The sequence below is a fragment of the Equus asinus genome, chromosome 5 (genome assembly GCF_041296235.1).
Source record: "Equus asinus isolate D_3611 breed Donkey chromosome 5, EquAss-T2T_v2, whole genome shotgun sequence".
Classification (NCBI taxonomy): domain Eukaryota; kingdom Metazoa; phylum Chordata; class Mammalia; order Perissodactyla; family Equidae; genus Equus; species Equus asinus.
The window spans coordinates 102,506,530-102,525,591 of record NC_091794.1 but is presented as its reverse complement, the minus strand read 5'-3'; the positions used below and the strand labels follow the sequence as shown (position 1 = coordinate 102,525,591).

The window sequence follows — 19,062 nt, the reverse complement described above, 5'->3', positions numbered from 1 at the left end:
GGGGCCCAGGCTAGGCTGCTCTGTCCACACGCCCCTTTCTGGACTTCGGCCTCTGGCTCCTTTGGTAAAGAGAGCCACGCCAGGGGCTCCCGTTCATGCCCACGTGCACTGTCCCGGGTAGGTCTGCGCCCCCAAAACCAGACCCTTGGCAGCAGCTTCTTCCATTCAGAGTAATATTTTCAAAACTTGAAAGATTTGAAGGAAAAATACCTTTCTCTAAGCGAGAGAAATTGGAAAAGCATTTTTAAAAAACAATGTATTAAGAAATGTCTGAGGGCTGGCCCCATGGCCCAGTGATTAAGTTCTCTCGCTCCACTTTGGCAGCCCAGGGTTTCGCCAGTTCGGATCCTGGGCACAGACATGGCACTGCTCATCAGGCCATGTTGAGGCAGCGTCCCACGTGCCACAACTAGAAGGACCCACAACGAAAATATACCAACTATGTACTGGGGGCATTTGGAGAGAAAAAGCAAAGAAAAAGATTGGCAACAGTTGTTGGCTCAGGTGCCAATCTTTTAAAAAAAAAGAAAGAAAGAAAGAAAAATAAATGTCTGGGTAGAATTCTCAGGAAGCAGAGTCTTTCTAAATAACGTTTTGTTTTGGTTTTTGAGGAAGATTAGCCCTGTGCTAACTGCTGCCATTCCTCCTCTTTTTGCCAAGAAAGACTGGCCCTGAGCCAACACCCAAGCCCATCTTCCTCCACACTATACGCCTACCACAGCATGGCTTTTGCCAAGCAGTGCCATGTCTACACCCGGGATCCGAACTGAGGAAGCCTGGGCCACCAAGAAGTGGAACGTGTGAACTCAACAGCTGTGCCACCGGGCCGGCCCCTAAATAAAGTTTTTTAAAAAGGACTTAGAGGCAAGCCCACCAGCCTGCAGTCCTTTTTTCCCTTTGTTTTTTCTTTCATTTTTCTTCCCCTCCCCCGAGGAAAATTTGCCCTGAGCTAACATCTGTGCCAGTCTTCCTCTATTTTGTATGTGGGTCACCACCAGAGCATGGCAGCAGTGGAGTGGTGTAGGTCCACGCCCAGGAACCCGGCTGCCCAAGCAGAGGGTGCAGAACTTAACCACTAGCCGTCTTTTTATTTCTAAGAGGAGAAAAAGATACACAGAGAAAAAAAGAAGGGATTTGTAATGAAGTTATGTAAGCCATTTGGTGGTGGTATATATTTTTTAATATTTAGAAGTTGAGATTGAATGGAAAAGGTCCGAGTTTGCATTAAATAATAACCTTTTCAGGAAAGTCACACGTTAAACCCCACACCGGCCCAGCCTCCACTCTGCAGGCCCAGGGACAAGTTTCATAATGGTCAATCCAGGTATTCGGTGTTGGAAGAGGCTGCAAAGCAGCTCCCCGCCATTTTCCAGAATAAAGACAACCTCTCTGCCCAGATGCCACCACTATTTCTTTCATATCGCTTGTCCTGAATGTATCATTTTCTTACTGCTGGTTTTTCTTTCATTCTTCTCACAAATATTTGAGTACCTACTTGTGTGGCAGGCACTATGTGACAATGATTCCAACCTCTCTCCATCTTTTGCTACTGCTGAACACTCCTTTCCTTTGCACTTTCCTCAGGTGGCCTCTTTGACCAAGGACAGCACCCCTGCTGTCCTTCCACCTTTCTGATGGCTCTCTCTCTTTCAATACCAAGGTGACAATTTTCACCTATAGGCGGTAATTCACAATGCCAAATCCCGCCCTTGACTCCAGTCACCTATTTGCTGACTTCCCACCTGGATGTTCTGACAGTGCCTCAGGTGGGCTGCAAGGTCAGCCAGTGACTTTCCACCTCCGTCTCTGGAACCTGCTCTCTGCCCTGTCCTTTGGTAAATCTTGATGGTTTCTTGCATGCAAGCCCTCCCCTCGTTTTGTCTGCTCCTACTCTGGTTCAGGCCTTCCCACCTGTAGCTTTCCAGTTGGTCTCACCACTGCTCGTATCACTGAGTCTTTCCTGCCAGATAACGCTTCCTGAAGCCAGTCCACTTGCTAATCGCACTTCCCATTATGCGTCTTCCCGTACTTCTCCCTCCAGCCATTGTTGACATTACACAGCCCCACTCTCTTGTCTCCTTCCTTTGCCCAGGCCGTATCCTCTGCCTGGAATGCTCTCTCCCCAGCTCCCAGCTCCACATGTCCAATGTTCAGCGGAAGCCCGAGCTCAAACCGCTCTCTCTGAAACGCTCTTAAAAGCTTAACAATTTTCTACCTGGGATTATTAGTACGGGACCTAGAATCAGAAAAGAGTTAAATCCTGTCTCCACCGTCAGTGTATCTCAACCACTCATGGCAGAAGAGAGAGCTCCTCCCCATTCCCCACGGGTCCGGGTATATAGCTCAGAGTAGCCCCCCATTAAGCACAATGTTTCTTTCAAGTTTCATGTTTGATCTTGCAATTTGTGCAAAGTTTTCATTTGATTTCATAATACACGTTTATTTTAGCATAAAAATATATATTATTTGTCAGTTAAATTTTCCCCCCAAATTTTCAGGTAAAGCTGTCAGTCCAATTATGCATCATTTAACCCAGCCCACCCCATGTACACCCCTGAGGCACCCCAGTTAGGGAAGTGTGGACTTAGCGTGTCAACCTGAGCAACTTACCGTTTTGAACCTATTTCCTGCTCTGTCGAATGGGATGATAATTCTTACTGGTTGTTCTTATGAGGATTAAATGAGGTCCACTGTGAAAGAGCATTGTAAACCACACATTGATAAATAATAGGTAGTGTTATCATTGTACATTTATTTCCTCTACCGCAGAGTTTCCTAACCAGTAGTCATTGCACACTGGTGACAGGTGGGGTGCAATATAAAGATCCCATGGTCCTTGGGTCCACCAGTTAGGCCAGTCACCTCTGGGGGCATGCAGCCCGTGAGGAGCTCCTCAGAGGATGATCCAAGCAGAGAAGGGTCTGACATCCTGCCCTGTGATCCCCACAAGTAGGCAGCAGGATCAGTGGTATTTGCCGTTTGCCACGTGTCACCACCTGGGCATCAACCTCAGAGGCCGGCTGCACAGCGCACTGCTGCAATCACAGACGAGGGCCTAGGGCCCTGCTAGAGGAGCTGGGTTCCAGGAGCCCAAGGAGGATGAGCAGCAACCCATGGTGCAGCTGGTCACGAATGGAGAGGCCAGGAGACTGGTTGGGGGAGCCTGGCCAGAGCAGCTCCAGCCAGCTGACCCAAATCTGTCTTCACATAGCGTCAGACATTTCTGTACACTTTTGGCTGATGCCCAAGCAGTGTCCTAGCTAACTTCAGGGTGACTGCTTCAACCATGCTTATGGGCAGGGTGATACTAAAAATATTTAACACCTGAGATGGCACAGACATTGACCAATCAGATCAGATGTCAGCTAGCGATAAACAGTGAATACCAGTATAGATCAAATGGACATCAACCCCGAAGGCACGTGCTTTAAATCAGAGCTCTGTCCTTATTTTAAAATGCTTGACATCAAAGAGTTTGATTGGATTCAAAATCCATTAATGTTATCACAAGAAATTTCAATTGTACAATTGTTAATGAAAGAAAATAAGACATTTCTTAAAATATTGTAACTTTCGTAAAGTTTTTAATGTTAAAATGTCCTTTTAAACTTTTATTACCTACTTGCGTTTCTAATTGTTCACGGCGATCAAGAACTTGAAGAGATCCTTCTTGAAAAGTCCTCGTCATTATTGCATATAGCCCTTTCAAGCATAAACACTCCCAGAAGAAAACTAAAATTTTGAAAACACTTTATTTGGCAATTTTACATAAGCTCAATATTTAATTCTGTCTCTAATACTTTCATTTTATTTTTTCAAATCATAATTATCCAATTTATAGAAAATGTAATTATTTGTTTTAGCCAAATCCCATGCAGATGCCCCTAAATCCACCCCCCACCAAGTTTACCTCTGGTAGGACATACAAATTGTATAATTTTCTATGTGTGCCATGACAGGAAAAAGGTTCAGAAGCACCGTTCTAATAACCATACGTTCCAGTATCTGCTTCGTCCTTTTGGCTGGCTTCTAAGGGGGGGGGGGGGGGGGGGGGGGCGGTGCCTTGTAAAAAACAAGTGATACAATAAACATTTGGTAAGCGAGTCAGTGTTTGAACAGATCTTCTGGAAGCTGTGGAGAGCAGCTCTCGGGTGATTACTATTTCAGCCAAAAAACTGTGACAGCCAAAGCGGATGAAGTAAACACCGTGTATGTTTCAGCGGTCTGCTTGGATTCCCTTTGGCCTGGAGAATGATGCAAGGACTCCTCAGGAGTCAACACTTTGAACTTGTCTGTGCTTGTGGAGGCTCAGAAATGATCCTGCAGCAACTCCAGCCTCCCCGAGACGCCCATCTAGGGGCTTTCTGTGACACCCCACTCCCCTTGTTACCTCATCAACGGTCACCTTTACCTTCCTTGTCCTCTAAAGAAAAATACAGATATTTTTGAGATGTTCAGAATACTTTTATCAAAGTTTGTCAAAATCTGCACTCTTCTATTTATTTTTCCTAAAAAGTGACACATTCAACAATGCCTCAGGGAATACTTCACACATTTGCGTGGAGTTACCTCCAATTATAGCATAATTTTTGAATATAGAAAATAATATGTACCATTTGAACACGAGATTGGTCGTTCAGTCTCTCTATTCAGCTTGCTGAATGGCCATCTGGAGCCTGAATCATCCAACCACTTTTATCCACACGCCAAGTAATTGGCCCCGTCTGTCTCTCTCTGGTCCAAAATGACCCTTCTAGGGCAAAAGGGAGGGGAGAGCAGGAATTTGTCTAAGGAAAGTCCTAAGCAGTGAAGTTGGGAGTATCACTGTTATGCAGTTTCAAAGTCAAGCCAGGAGAGGGCACAGAAAACTTCTGCTTGATCATCTAACAAAGAAAAGGAGAATTCAGGAAATGGACAGAGCTCTCCTTCAATCCACTCAACCAGGTGACACACAATTTAGGTCAGTTAGTCAGTCTGATTTCATCCTGAGACTGCAACAATTTTATTATACAACAGACTATCTTAATGTAATCTTTGCATCATTTAATTTTCTTGAAGAAAATGCTCAGATTTTTTTCAAGCCCCAGCCAGACTCCTATGCATTTCTTTTAGTTGGCATTTCTCTCTGCCTCTCTAAGGAAGGCAGCTGCTTCTGAAAAGCCCCTCTTCGTCTGCAAAGCGAGGACTGTTAAAAGGTCACCTTCCCTGACTTCCTGGTGATGATGTCAGCTCAAAGTACGTCATCACCCTGGTCCTTAGAGAGAAAGGTATGAGACAAATGCAAGCGCTGATTATTAATTATAATCTACATACTTTGGGTAAATAGATCTGACTCAGGTTATTAGACTGACCACTCAATAATTAATGACTACAGGGACTGTAGCTTAAAACCAAGTTCTAAAGTGACACAAAGCTCTGGGATACATGGGAAAATACTGTTTAGACAAATCCATCTGAGCCAACTCATGCTGGGCAATTCAAGCCAGAATTTTTTCTGATTACAAAAGTAATATACGTGCATTGTACAAAAGGAGAATCCACCGCAGTCTACCCTACCCAATCAAGCTTATATTTCAATGTATATAAGGCTTTTGAAAAAATCAAAACTGGGTTTTATAAAAAGTGGTTGGCAACTTCCTTTTTTCACCTTAAAATGCCTTGGAAATCTTCAAGATAAGATTTTTTTAAAAAAACTTTTATTTAGGTGTAATTTATATATCACAAAATTCACCTATTTTTAAGTGTACAATTCAATGATTTTTTATAAACTTGTATAACCCAGTTTTAGAACATTGCCATCAGCCCCAAAAGTTCCCTCATGCCTGTAAATAAGCTTTTTTAAAGGGTACATTTTTGTGGATAATTACAATCATGAATAAGAAGTCCCAGAAATTTCCATCTTGCCTAGCTTTCTTTTGCTGCTGGCAGGCAAGAAGAAAATCGCAAAAGCCTACCAACAAATGTTGGAAGAAAACACCAGAAGCAGATGGACAGCTGTTTGCTCAAAATAGTTTATTCATTCGCCAGCTTTTACTGAGTGTCAGCCAAGCACCAGGCTATTGGTTAAGTCTGTAGGGATGTAAAGACAAGAAAATAGCTGTCTTCGCCTGGAATCAATTGGATGTGAGTTCAACAGTATGCAACCTAACTTAAGAGTTTCAATATTCAATGGTTTTGGGTGATAAGTGTTCCAGATGGGTGTGACATTTGGACCTCCATTTGCAGAAGCCAAGACAGAGAAACAAGGACCAGATTTACTTCCCCACCTAAAACAACCAAAAGAGGGACAAAAAATATGAAACAATGGTTTTCAATACACTGAGAAAAGTACAACAAAGGAGGTGAGGCTTAGTATTGCCCCACTTCACTGCCTCGAGTTCCCAGGCTACAGTGCAGGGAAGGAAAACTGAGGCAGAGTTCAGGGGAGTCCCAGAGTGAAGGAGTCAGAGCTGAGAATCTAGGGAGACCAAGACAGCTCGAGGTCATAGGGCAGAGCACCAGAGGAGAGAGCTGTACAGAGAGAGTTTTCTAGTATTCGCCAAAGTCCTGCTTAACACATATGTGTAAGAAAACTACCCAAGGCTGGGGAAAGAACCACTTCAAAGGGTTAGAGAGAAAGGTGTTTGATGCACACACAGGCTGGGAATAGTGCCTATTCCCACTAGCCAGATTAATTACGGGGCATTGGGAAGAGCATTCATGTAGGTCTCAGGGGGATTAATCGGCCCTAGAATTAGCACTGGTTAGATGGTCTGGTCCCATCTAACAAATCTTAAAAGCAAGACCCAAAAGAATTGAACTATTTCCAAGTAACTTAACTGTACCCCAGAACAAAGCTCAAGAATTACAGGAATACAAGAATATCCAGCACTTCACAAGGTAAAATTCCTAATACCTGGCATCCAGTCAAAACCTACCAGACATACAGGGACTGGCCCGGTGGCGCAGCGGTTAAGTTTGCACGTTCCGCTTCAGCAGCCCAGGGTTTGCAGGTTCGAATCCTAGGTGCGGACCTATGCACCACTGTCAAGCCATGCTGTGGCAGGCATCCCACATATAAAGCAGAAGAAGATGGCATGGATGTTAGCTCAAGGCCAGTCTTCCTCAGCAAAAAAAAGAGGGCTGGCAGCAGATGTTACCTCAGGGCTAACCTTCCTAAAAAAAAAAAAAAAGGAAAAAAAAATTACCAGACATACAGAGACAGGAAACTGTGACCCACAATGAGTAGACAAATCAGTCAATAAAAATTGACCCAGAAATGACACAGATGTCATTAGCATCTGTGTTAGCAGCAAGCAACTGCTGAATTAGCAACAAGCAAAGACATTAAAACTGTTATTATAACTGCATTCCATATATTCAAAATATTAAGTAGAGTCATGGGAGATACAAAAAAGATTACAATTGAACTTTTAGAAATGAAAACTACAATTCTGGGGGAATAACTATCTCCTTTATCTTGGATACGACCACTTTATATATGCAATATAAAGCTGCAAAAATGCTTTCTCGCCCCCTTTTCTTTTTTTCTTTTTTTAAAGATTTTATTTTTCCTTTTGTTCCCCAAAGCCCCCCGGCACATAGCTGTATATTTTTAGTTGTGGGTCCTTCCAGTTGTGGCATGTGGGAGGCCGCCCCAGCATGGCCCAATGAGTGGTGCCATGTCCATGCCCAGGATCCAAACCAGCAAAATCCTGGGCCACCACAGCGGAGAGCGCGAACTTCATCACTCAGCCACAGGGCCGGCCCCCCTCCCTCTCCCTTTTCTAACAAGCACGTTATGCTAGTAATTTATATTGAGTGTGCAATCAGCCAAAATCACTGCTTTTTGTTGTTCACTCAGGAACTCAGGTCTCCCTTACCTGGGGCATTGAATGCTTGAATTCAACTACAGATTCTATATTTCATCTTGTTAGTTTTGATCCAACATTCTAAGCTGTCTAGATCTCTCTGAATCTTGTTCCTGACAGCTGACTTAGTGCTATCTCCTGACTCTGGTCAACTGAGCACTTGACATGCCTGCTCTCTTTGACTTCCAAGTTGCCAGTAAAGATGCTGAATGAGGCAGAGTACATTAGCACCATCTGGAGAGGTTTCCTCCAGGTAAACACTGGCACCTTACTCATCATGCTTTGGGAAGATCTCAATCCTGAGATTAAAATCACACTGGACAGAATTAATGGTAGATGAAATATTGTCCCCCAAGATTAGTAAATTTGAAAACATAGCAATAGAAGTTATCTAAAATTGATGAAAGAAAAAAGAATTTTTAAAAAAGGACAGAGCATCACTGAGCTGTAGGACAACTTCAAGCAGCCTGATATATGCGTACTTGCAGACCTTAAAGGAGAGGGGTAGGTAGAAAAGCACTGGAAGAAAGACAGGCCAACATTTTTCCAAATTTAATGAAAATCAAAAACTCGCAGATCCAAGCAGCTCAATGAATCCCAAGCACAAGAAACACTAAGAAAATCACAGTACCATACCCTAGTCACAGAGTCTACCTAAGACGTTCAAATCTTTCATAAATGATAATATACTGATAGTCATTAATTTTTACATATATGAAACCTCATCAATTCTATAAGTCATTGTGCTGAGTTTCTGGATATCTAATTTCTCTTTTATCATTAAAAATGTCTTCTTGTAAATAGAGCATAAATCGGCTAGCCTTCGCTGCTTAGTCTCTGCGTTCAGAATTGCAGGTGTGTCACCATTTGATGAAGCTTTTTTTTTTTCTTTTTCTCCCCAAAGCCCCCAGTACATAGTTGTATATTCTTTGTTGTGGGTCCCTCTAGTTGTGGGATGTGGGATGCTGCCTCAGCGTGGTTTAGATGAGCAGTGCCATGTCCGCGCCCAGGATTCCAACGAACACGAAACACTGGGCTGCCTGCAGCGGAGCGCGCGAACTTAACCACTCGGCCACAGAGTCAGCCCCTGATGAAGCTTTTAAAAGAATTAAAGGATGGGATGCTTGGTGAGTCAGTGGGAGTCAACTCTGATCTATAGGTCCTCTAAGTGAAGTATACCCTTCAACATCAGGGGAAATTTCACCTCATTTGTTTAGTTAAAGCCTTTTAAAACAACAAAAAAGGTTGATAACTTTAAGTTCATTATTTCAAATACTGTAGATTCTCAGATGATCAAACTAACAAAATAACCAAAATGAATCCTGAATAGAAATTCTGTGTGGACTATCTGCGCTATTCGTCATTTCCATCTTAAGACTGTCCCTTCATATGTAACTGAAAGTTCACAGATGTTAAGAAATTGTTGTTTTGGCACAAAATCAGATATGGAAAAGAGGGAACTGTGCCCTTAACTAGGAATAGCAATTACCTAGGGCTACTGCTATTCGAAGTATACATCAGGCCCACGGCATCATCTGCACCTGGAGCTTGGTAGACATGCAGACCCTCAGGCCGTGCTCCAAAGATTCATAATATGCATTTCAACAAGGTCCTCAGGTGTTTGCTATACACCGGTTGCTACACATTCAAGCTTGAGCAGCACTGTTCTCTGGCAAATAATTTCTCTGATATTTCCTTATGCATGGAAAAGCAAAAGTTGCTCACCTTATTTCACAAACTGATAGACTAAGTGAAACCCAGTCCATCTATGAGTTAGGTACACACGAAACATCAAACTTTCTAACAAAGAGCGAGCCACATACACGTCCCAGGCACACAACAAGCATTCGCGGATTGAAAATGTTGAACAGCAGACTACCACTGTTATTGGAAATCCCAAACACGAGGCCTTTTTAAAGAAATGTCAAATATATAAACAACAAACAAAAGTATTTGACTCTTTTCACCTCTGGGAATATCTTCCTTTTTTTTAACCGAAATCTGTTTTCTTTCAGTCTGCAACTATTCAAGTAACAATCTTTTCAGGAAATAAGCATAGTACACAGAGTCCCTATTGCCCATTTCCCTTCTTTGGTCAAACAAGCCTAAGCGTTGACTCGACTCGCAAGGAAGCTGCAGGAAGCCACGCCTGGGACCACTCCTGGGCACTCGTTTCTTGGCCCGCCACTGCCTCAGTCACATCCCTGCCCGAACTCGAGTCTGAGCCAGTCTCTCGAGCAGAGCCGGGCTCCTCAGTGGACCGGGCCTAAGCTGCGCGGCCCTGCGGCATCCCAGCCGCCGGGTCAGCGCCGGAGGGGCCGGAGCCCGCCCGCCCGCGCACGCCGGGACGCCCAGGGTCGAGCCTCAAAGGCGCAAGGGCTGGGGGGCCGCCATCCAGGCTTCCGCCACAGAGAAGGTGGCAGCCGCGAAAAAGCCCTCGCAGACCCCCGCACGTCCAAGACCACCGGCCGGCCGTCGCTCCCGGGACGATCCCAGGCAGCGGGAGTCCGGCGGGGCAGGGTCGCCTAGCAACCAGGAGCCCAGCGCGCGGACTCCAGGCATTGGCCGGTGTGCGTCACGTGAGAAGGCGCCGCTGCCCACTGGGAGATTCCGCTGCAGGCATGTGACGCGGCGCAGGCGCGTTTCCGCAAAACCCTGGGAGGGCGCTCTGGGGGACGAGGTCGTGGGGATGGCGTCTTGGGGATGAGGGCGCGGGAGCGTTCCCTCGGGTTCCGTGCCGGCCTCGCGCGAAGCGCCTGGTCCTGGCTGGCGAGAGCGAGAAGAGATGAAACGGGCAGTTGAGGCCTTTCCGCGCCGGCTGTAGCGAAGCGATAAGACGGTGCTAAGTTGCGCTCATGTGGCTAGTTTGGTGGTGCAGGAGCATTTCCTGAGAATAAGACTCGTCAGATGCTGAAATCTGCCTCCTGTGGAAACAAAGTTTTGACCAACCGGTTCAACAGCAGCAACTGTTGGGATGGCAGGAAGTTCCGTGACAAATAAGAAGTGAAGATTAGGGATATTAAGGATGTTGAGTTAGTATATTCAGCGCTGCCTAGAAGAGAGGTACTGCGTCTGGGGCGAGAGGAGGGGTCTTTTGGGGGGAGATATGGGGACCGTCTTGCTGAAGTAGTTATTGGAGGGGTAGAACTGCCATTGTGGATTTCAAGAGCTAGTTCAGTTTCTCATAAGTAACGAGGCAGTGCCTAGTTAGCCACACGTCAGTTCATGAAATCTAGGTCCCCGTGTGCAGACCAGGATGTATGGGGACCCCGCCATAGTACTGTGATGCCTGGCCAAAAGAAGGTCGAATATGAAAGGGATTTGAGGAGATAATTGGGACGGCCCTGCTCTTTTTAAAAACTGCCAAGGAGGTTGATTGCATGCCGTCCTTTCATTCTAATAAATTTCCTGCCAGCAAGCAGAGAAGTTTCAAGTACCATGTCTACTCTGGAACACTGGCACATAGCTTATAGCCATCCTTGATTCCTCTTTCTTCCACAGTCCATATCCAATGCATCAGCAAGTCCTGTTGGCTCTACCTTCAAAATGAATTCAGACTCTGACCGTTTCTCACTACTTCCACAGCTACCACCCTGGTCACAACCCCTAAGATCTCTCACCTGGGTTATTGCAATAGCCTTCTAATTAGTCCGCTCTTGCCTTCCTCTACAAGCCAGCCAAAGTGATCTTTTAACACACGTGTCACTTCTCTGCTCAACACCCTCCAGTGGCTTCCTATTTCAGTCAGTAAAAGCTAAAAGCCAAGGTCCTACAAGCGCTTACCGCATAATCTGGTCCCATGGGTTCCTATCTGCTCTCCTCCTTATTCGTTGATCTCCAGAAGTGCTATTCTTCATGCTGTTTCATGAACAGGGCAAGTATGCTTTCACATTTAGGTCTTTGCACTTGCTATTACCTGTGCTGAGTGTTCTCCCTGGATGTTCGCATAATTTACTATCACTCCATTCATCTGCTCAGATGTCACCTTATAAGACAGCCTTGCCTGACCACTTGTGTAAAGCAGCAAGCACTGTGTGCCCCAGTTCCACCCCCCTCCCCAAAACTCCTCTCACTCCTTCCTATCTGCTGCTTCCTTTTTTTTTTCTCTATAGCACTTATCACTGCTGGCACATTTTATATGTTCTTTGTCTGTTACCTCTACTAGAACGTAGCTCCACGTGGATAGGCACTTGGTTGTGTTCCCTGCTGTACCACTAGTACCTAGAACAATGTCTGGCAGGCAGTAGAAGTTACTAGTTGTCGAAGAAATGAATAAGTGGTCTATGCTCAATGTGGTTCTGTTGCTGATTATGCTGAGTGGACCAAAGTTGCTCCAAGTGGCTAAAAGACTTCAACATATCCACAATACTGTAATGATTCAGACATTGGTAGAGCCCACTCTCAGAATGCTTTGTACCCACTTTGTATCTTTTTTTTTTTTTTTTGAGGAAGATTAGCCCTGAGCTAAGATCCGCCACCAATCCTCCTCCTTTTGCTGAGGAAGACTGGCCCTGAGCTAACATCCGTGCCCATCTTCCTCTACTTTATATGTGGGACGCCTGCCACAGCATGACTCGATAAGCGGGCATACGTTCGCAGCCAGGATCCAGGCCACTGAACCCTGGGCCACAGAAGCGGAGTGCACAAACTTAACTGCTGTGTCACCAGGCGGCCTCCCCACTTTGTATCTTAACACATGGCTCTATACTATTAACCGTGACACCTGAGATTCCTCCACAGCTGTGATGTGGTGTTCCAGGAAGAAAGATGCTCCGCTTTTTCATGAAAAAGGAGGAGTTTCTTGAAGAGAAAGAATAGAAAAGAGCAATTTATCTACCAAGGTGGGTATTGAACTAGGTATATCAAGGGTAGATCAAGAAAGTCCTGCTCAGATGTAAGCAGAGTAGGTGAAGTAGGCTTGTGTCAGTCCAGAAGATTCTTGGGAAAATTTACTTTCCCCACCAAGTTCTCTGAAGACCAGAAATCTGCAGCTGATGACTGATAGATACCTTTATCCCCATTACAATGCAAATACCCTGAGAGATCATATTGTGTTTCAGCAGTCATTAGTACTTTATTGTGAATTAGTCCAGATCCTTCCTTCCTTTTTTTTTTTTAAAGATTTTATTTTTCCTTTTTCTTCCCAAAGACCCCTGGTACATAGTTGTATATTTTTTTCAGTTGTGGGTCCTTCTAGTTGTGGCATGTGGGACGCCACTTCAGCATGGCCTGGCAAGCGGTGCCACGACCTCGCCCAGGATCTGAACCGGCGAAACCCTGGGCCACCGCAGCAGAGCGCGTGAACTGAACCACTCGGCCATGGGGCCGGCTCCCAGATCCTTTCTTGAGAGCAGGTTTTGAAATGGCTAAGGAAGAAAGTAAGAGCATATGAGGACTAAGAGGAACAGGTGGAGAGAAAGTTCAGGAGCCAAGAAAGGAGCATAAAGTTGATCTTGCCGGGGACAAACTTTGGCCTCTTTCGTGGGTTTCCCCAGGGTTGAATCTGGTAATCAAAGTACATATTGATCTCTAGCTCCAAACTTCTGAGTAGGCAAATTATGGTGCTTGAAATTACAGCCATAATTACCTGAAATGTTTTGATAACCCAAGAGTACAATGTAAGCTGGAAATGAAGAGGAAGGATTGACCTAAAACAGTGGGACTGAAACGCTATCAGATTTTAGGAAAGATAAGCAGGAAAGGGAGGAGGCATTGCATTATACATAGGCACATGATCCTGGCCTAAGAAATAGGAAACTGAATGAGAAAGAGTTTTTGTGTCAAGGTAAAATGGGGCACTCTCTGCTATCAGTTGACATGCCAGAAACAATAAGGTAAGATAGGCTTCCTGGAGCAACCAGGGACTGACGATAAGGGAAAATTTTAAAATAATAACATATACCTGCTTTAAAAAAAAAGGAACAAGTCACAAATATCAAACAATTACAGTGTTTGGGGGATTTAGTTCCTACTATAGGAGTTTTAAAAATCCACTGGGGTAGATGCCTTTACTGATTAGTTCTTTCCAGTCGAGAAGAATTAGGCAAGATTCCTGCGGTAGACAGAAACTTCTCTGGGGTGACCATATCGTGATGAAATTCGGGGTTTTGGAGCACAGTAAGGTGTCGCCAAACGTAATGTGCAGGCAGAGCATTTGTGCTCTAGTTAAAGGTTGGAAACAGATGTTTCTTCCAGTTTGGAGAATCTGCCACTAGCTATGTGAACTTGGGCAAGTTAATTAAAATCCCCACACCTCAGTTTCCTTATCTGTGAAATGGGAATGAATACTAATTGTTCCTATCTCTGAGGGCTTTTAGAAGGATGAAATGAGGTCTTAAAATCGTGGTTAAGACTGTGGATTTGAGTCAGATTGCCTGGTTTGAATCCTGGAGTGACTATTTATGACTTGTGTATCCTTGGGCAAGTGACTGACCCTTCTCTATGCCTCAGTTTCTTCATCTGTAAAATGGAAATAATGCCTCATAGGATTTTTGTGAGGATTAAATGACTTGACATACATAAAGTGCTTAGAAGAGTGTCTGGCACAAAGTGAGCATTCAGTAAATGTTAGCAACCATCTGCAAAGTTCTTGACACCCAGCAACGATTGACACGTGGGGCTCATTCTTTTTGGTAGTCCTGCTTTCCAGGCCTCCTCTCAAGGTCCACCCCACCCCATCCTGACTTAGAACTAAGGATTGGAAAGGTCTCAAGCCATTTGTGGTCTCCAGTAACACAGGTGCAAAGTCTATCTCATAGAGGGATAGAAGTGGGACTCCACACTGTGAGTGAGATGCCAAGAGGCAACTGAGCAGAGTCCAAAAGGGGTGAGGCTGTAGAGGAAAGGAGCTGATTGGTGAAAAGCTGTAGGAGCTCTCTGCTCCAGAAATGGTTCTCTCAAGAGAGGCAGGAGGGTGGGGAATGAGGAGTTCAAGGACATTAGACTAGTCAGCAGAGCTGTTGACAGAGGGCTTTGCCGCACAAGCTTGGTGAAGCCAGTGGGGCGTGGGAGGGTTGTAGAAGATTCTTCCATTCCAAGAAATAGGACCTTGGGTCTGAATCCTAGTGCAACAGAGAGACAGAATACATCTTGGTTACCCGGATGTGCTGAGTATATTTTATTTCTGAAGGTTTTTTTCCTCTTAACTCATGAGTCATTCCTCCCTCTCCCTCATCCTCGAAGTCCAATCCGTTAGCAAGTTGTGTTGACTCTTTAAAATATTTCTCTAATCCACCTGCTTCTTGGTCTCAACTGCCATCTCTTTAGTCCAACATTTCTCTCATTTAGACCTCTGCTGTGGCCCCCCAAACATTTTCCTATCTCCTCTTTTGCCCCAGGAAAACTCATTCTCGAGGGGCTGGCCCTGTGGCCGAGTGGTTAAGTTCCCGAGCTCCACTGCGGTGGCCCAGGGTTTCACCAGTTCGAATCCTGGGCGTTGACATGGCACCGCTCATCACGCCATGCTGAGGTGGCATCCCACATGCCACAACTAGAAGGACCCACAACTAAAAATACACAACTATGTACCAGGGGGCTTTGGGAGAAAAAGGAAAAATTAAAAAAAAAAAACCTCATTCTCCATTTAGCAGCCAGTGTGAACTTAAAAAAAAAAATTTTAATAGCTTTATTGAGATATAAATCACATATCATACAAATCGCCTATTTACATGTTCAATTCAATGGTTTCTAGTATATTCACATGGCTGTATAACCATTACCACAATCAATTTTTGAACATTTTCATCACCCCAGGAAGAAACTCTGTACCCATCAGCAGCCACTGTCCATGTACCCCCTCCATCACCCACCAGCCTTAGGCAACCACTGATTTACTTTCTGTTTCTATCTATTTGCCTTTTCTGGATAGTTCATATAATTGGAATCATACAATATGTGTCTTTTGTGACTGGTTTCTTTCACTTAGCATAATGTTTTCAAAGTTCATCTGTATTGTAGCAATATTTCTCTCTTTTTTGCCAAATAGTATTTCATTGTATGGATATATCACATTTTATTTATTCATTCATCTATTGATGGGTGCTTGGGTTGTTTCCACTTCTTGGTTATTATGAATAATGCTGCTATGAATATTTGTGTACAAGTTCTTGTCTGAATGTATATTTTCATTTCTCTTGGGTGTATGCTTAAGAGTGGAATTGCTGGATTATGTGGTGATTCTATGCCTAACTTTTTGAGGAACTGCCAAACTGTTTCCCAAAGTGGCTGCACCATTTTAAATTCCCAAAAGCAGTGTATTAGGGTTCCAATTTCTCCACATCTTCAGCAGTAATTGTTATTATCTTTTTGATTATAGACACCCTAGTGGATGTGAAAGTGTATCTCATTATGGTTTTGATTTGCATTTCCCTGATGACTAATGACGTTGACCATCTTTTCATATTGGTCATTTGTATATCTTCTTTAAAAGGAAGAATAAATTCTCTTCTTTAGAGAAATGTCTTTTCAGATCTTTTGCCCATTTAAAAAATTGGGGTTGTCTTTTTATTATTGACTTGTAAGAATTCTTTACATATTTTAGATACAAGTCCCTTATTATTTATTATTAATTATTAACTAATTAATTAGTAATTACTTATTTATTTAATTATTAATTAGTCCCTTATTATTATTAGAGATATGATTTGCAAACATTATCTTTCTTTTTTTAAATTTATTTTATTTTATTTTTGAGGAAGATTAGCCCTGAGCTAACATCTACTGCCAATCCTCCTCTTTTTGCTGAGGAAGACTGGCCCTGAGCTAACATCCATGCCCATGTTGCTCTACTTTATATGTGGGACGCCTGCCACAGCATGGCCTGACAAGTGGTGTGTAGGTCTGCACCCAGGATCCAAACCAGTGAACCCCGGACTGCCGAAGTGGAATGTGTGAACTTAACCACTGTGCCACCAGGCCAGCCCATCTTTTCACTTTCTTGATTGTGTCCTTTGAACCACAAAAGTTTCTTATTTTGATTAAGTGCAATTTATCTCTTTTTTTCTTTTCTCGCATGTGCTTTTGGTGTCATATCTAAGAAGTCTTATGCCTTCTTAGGCTTTGCCTAATCCAAGGTTACAAAGATTTACTCATATTTTCTTCTAAGAGTTTTATAGTTTTAGCTCTTACACTTAAGTCTCTGATCCATTTTGAGTCAGTTTCATATATGGTATGAGGCAGTGATTCAACTTCATTCTTTCGCAGGTGGAGATCCAATTGTCCCAACACCATTTTTTGAAGAGACTATTCTTTCCCTCAATTCATTGTCTTGGCACCTTTGTTGTAAATTAATTAACCGTAAATGTGAAGGTTTATTTCTGGACAGCATGAACTTTTTAAAAAATAAATCTGATGATGTAATTTTTCTACTTAAAACCCTTGTAATGGCCTTCCTTTTCCCTTTTGGTAAAATCCAAATGCCTCACTGTGGCCTACAAGGCACTACATGATCTGGTGCCTTCTTACTCCTGTCACCTCATTTACCACTTTTTCTCTCTCCCACTCACTCCAGCCCCACTAGCCTTTCTTCTAACAAGACACCAAACTCTTTCTCACCTAGGGGCCTTTGCATTTCCTGTTTATTCTGCCTGAAAACATCCTCTGGGTGCTTCAGATGGCTGATTTCTAATTCCTCAGGTCTCAGTTTAAATATCGCCTCCTCAGAGAGGCCTTCACAGAAACATCCCATCTAAGGCATGTTTTTCCACAAACATCCATCCTCCAGCTAGTCTCTATGATGTCATCCTGTTTATTTCTTCTATAGTAGTTATCAAAGCCTGTACTTACTTTGTTTGTTTGTTTATTTGTGTTACTGTCTGTCAGTTCTACTAGAATGCGCATTCCATGAGGCAGGGACCTTATCTGTCTGGTTAGGCTTCAAATCCCTCTGTCTAAAAGGATATCTTGTGCATAGTAGGTGCTCAATATATATGTTGGGGGGCCGGCCCCGTGGCTGAGTGATTAAGTTCGTGCACTCCACTGCGGTTGCCCAGGGTTTTGCTGGTTCGAATCCTGGGCATGGACATAGCCCCGCTCATCAGGCCATGCTGAGGCGGCATCCCACATGCCGCAACTAGAAGGACCCACAACTAAGAATATACAACTACGTACTTTGGCTTAGGGGGCTTTGGGTATAAAAAGGAAAAAAATAAAATCTTTAAGAAAAAAAATATATGTTGAATGACTGTGTGAATACCTTATACTTTCTAATACTTAATGAGTGAAGTGTGTGCAAGTGAGGGAACTCAGAGCTGCTCACGGCATGCGCACCCTGGGTTTGGAGATGTGGGCTTATGTTATTTAGGATTCTCATGGTTGCAAATTTTGGAAACCATTATTCAAAATGTATCTACTCAAATGCCCATCAACCACAGAATGGATGATTGTGGTATATTCACAATAAAAACAAGATATTATGCAGCAATGAGAATGTACAAGCTATAATTACATGCACTGATATGGACAAAACCCACTTACTGTTGAGTGACAAAAGACAGACATAAAATTACATGCTGCATCAGTCCATTTATATGTAGTAGAAAACCAAAAAACTAATCTATGCTGTTAAAAGTTAGGATAGCGGTTACACTTGCAGGGGAGTGGGAGGGCGAGTTAGTGATTGGAAAGGAGTATACAGGGTGGGGGTGCTTCTGAGGTAGTGATAATGTTCTGTATCATAAACTGAGTGCTGATCATGCAAGTGTGTTCAGTTTGTGAAAACTTACAACTATATACTTAAGATATATGTACTTTTTGTATATTATATTGCAATAAAAAGTTCTCTCTTTTTTTCGGAGTTTATTGACCGTTCTTGTATTCAGTGTGCCAGTTATTGTTGCTTCATGGCAAACCACCTCCAACTTAGTCATGTAAAATAGCCATTTTATTATGCTCACAGATTCTGTGGGTCAAGAATGCAAAAACAGTATAGTAGAGACGGCTTCATGATGTCTGGGGCCTCAGTTGGGAAGCCTCAAAGGCTGGAGATGACTCAACAGCTCGGGCAGAAATCAACCAGAAGTGTTTACTTCGTGTACTTGGTGGGTTTTCCTGGTAATTGGCTTTGATCTTATGTAGATTGTTGCCTGAAACATCTACGCATGTTCTTTCCATGTAGTCTCACTGCCTGGGGTAGTTTGGGCTTCCTCACAGCATGGCTGGTGGATTTCAAGAGCAAGTGTTCCAAGAGAACCAGGCAGAAGTTAGATTGCCTTTT

General features: G+C 43.6%; 1 long non-coding RNA gene across 3 annotated transcripts; it reads right to left on the bottom strand.

Annotated features, from left to right (window-relative positions):
* Positions 1–2,518: 2,518 nt before the first annotated feature.
* Positions 2,519–18,631, bottom strand: LOC123285689 (uncharacterized). 3 transcript variants are annotated; one of them, XR_011503610.1, is made up of 4 exons: positions 9,818–18,631; positions 6,918–7,155; positions 3,623–5,254; positions 2,519–2,690 (listed from the first exon to the last, which is right to left on the bottom strand). It is a non-coding gene; the product is annotated as an uncharacterized lncRNA (long non-coding RNA). The 3 variants fall into 3 exon arrangements; XR_011503609.1 differs by lacking the exon at positions 2,519–2,690 and having other exon boundaries at positions 2,731–5,254; positions 9,818–10,473; XR_011503608.1 differs by lacking the exons at positions 2,519–2,690; positions 3,623–5,254 and adding an exon at positions 5,261–6,266 and having other exon boundaries at positions 9,818–10,447.
* Positions 18,632–19,062: the final 431 nt, after the last annotated feature.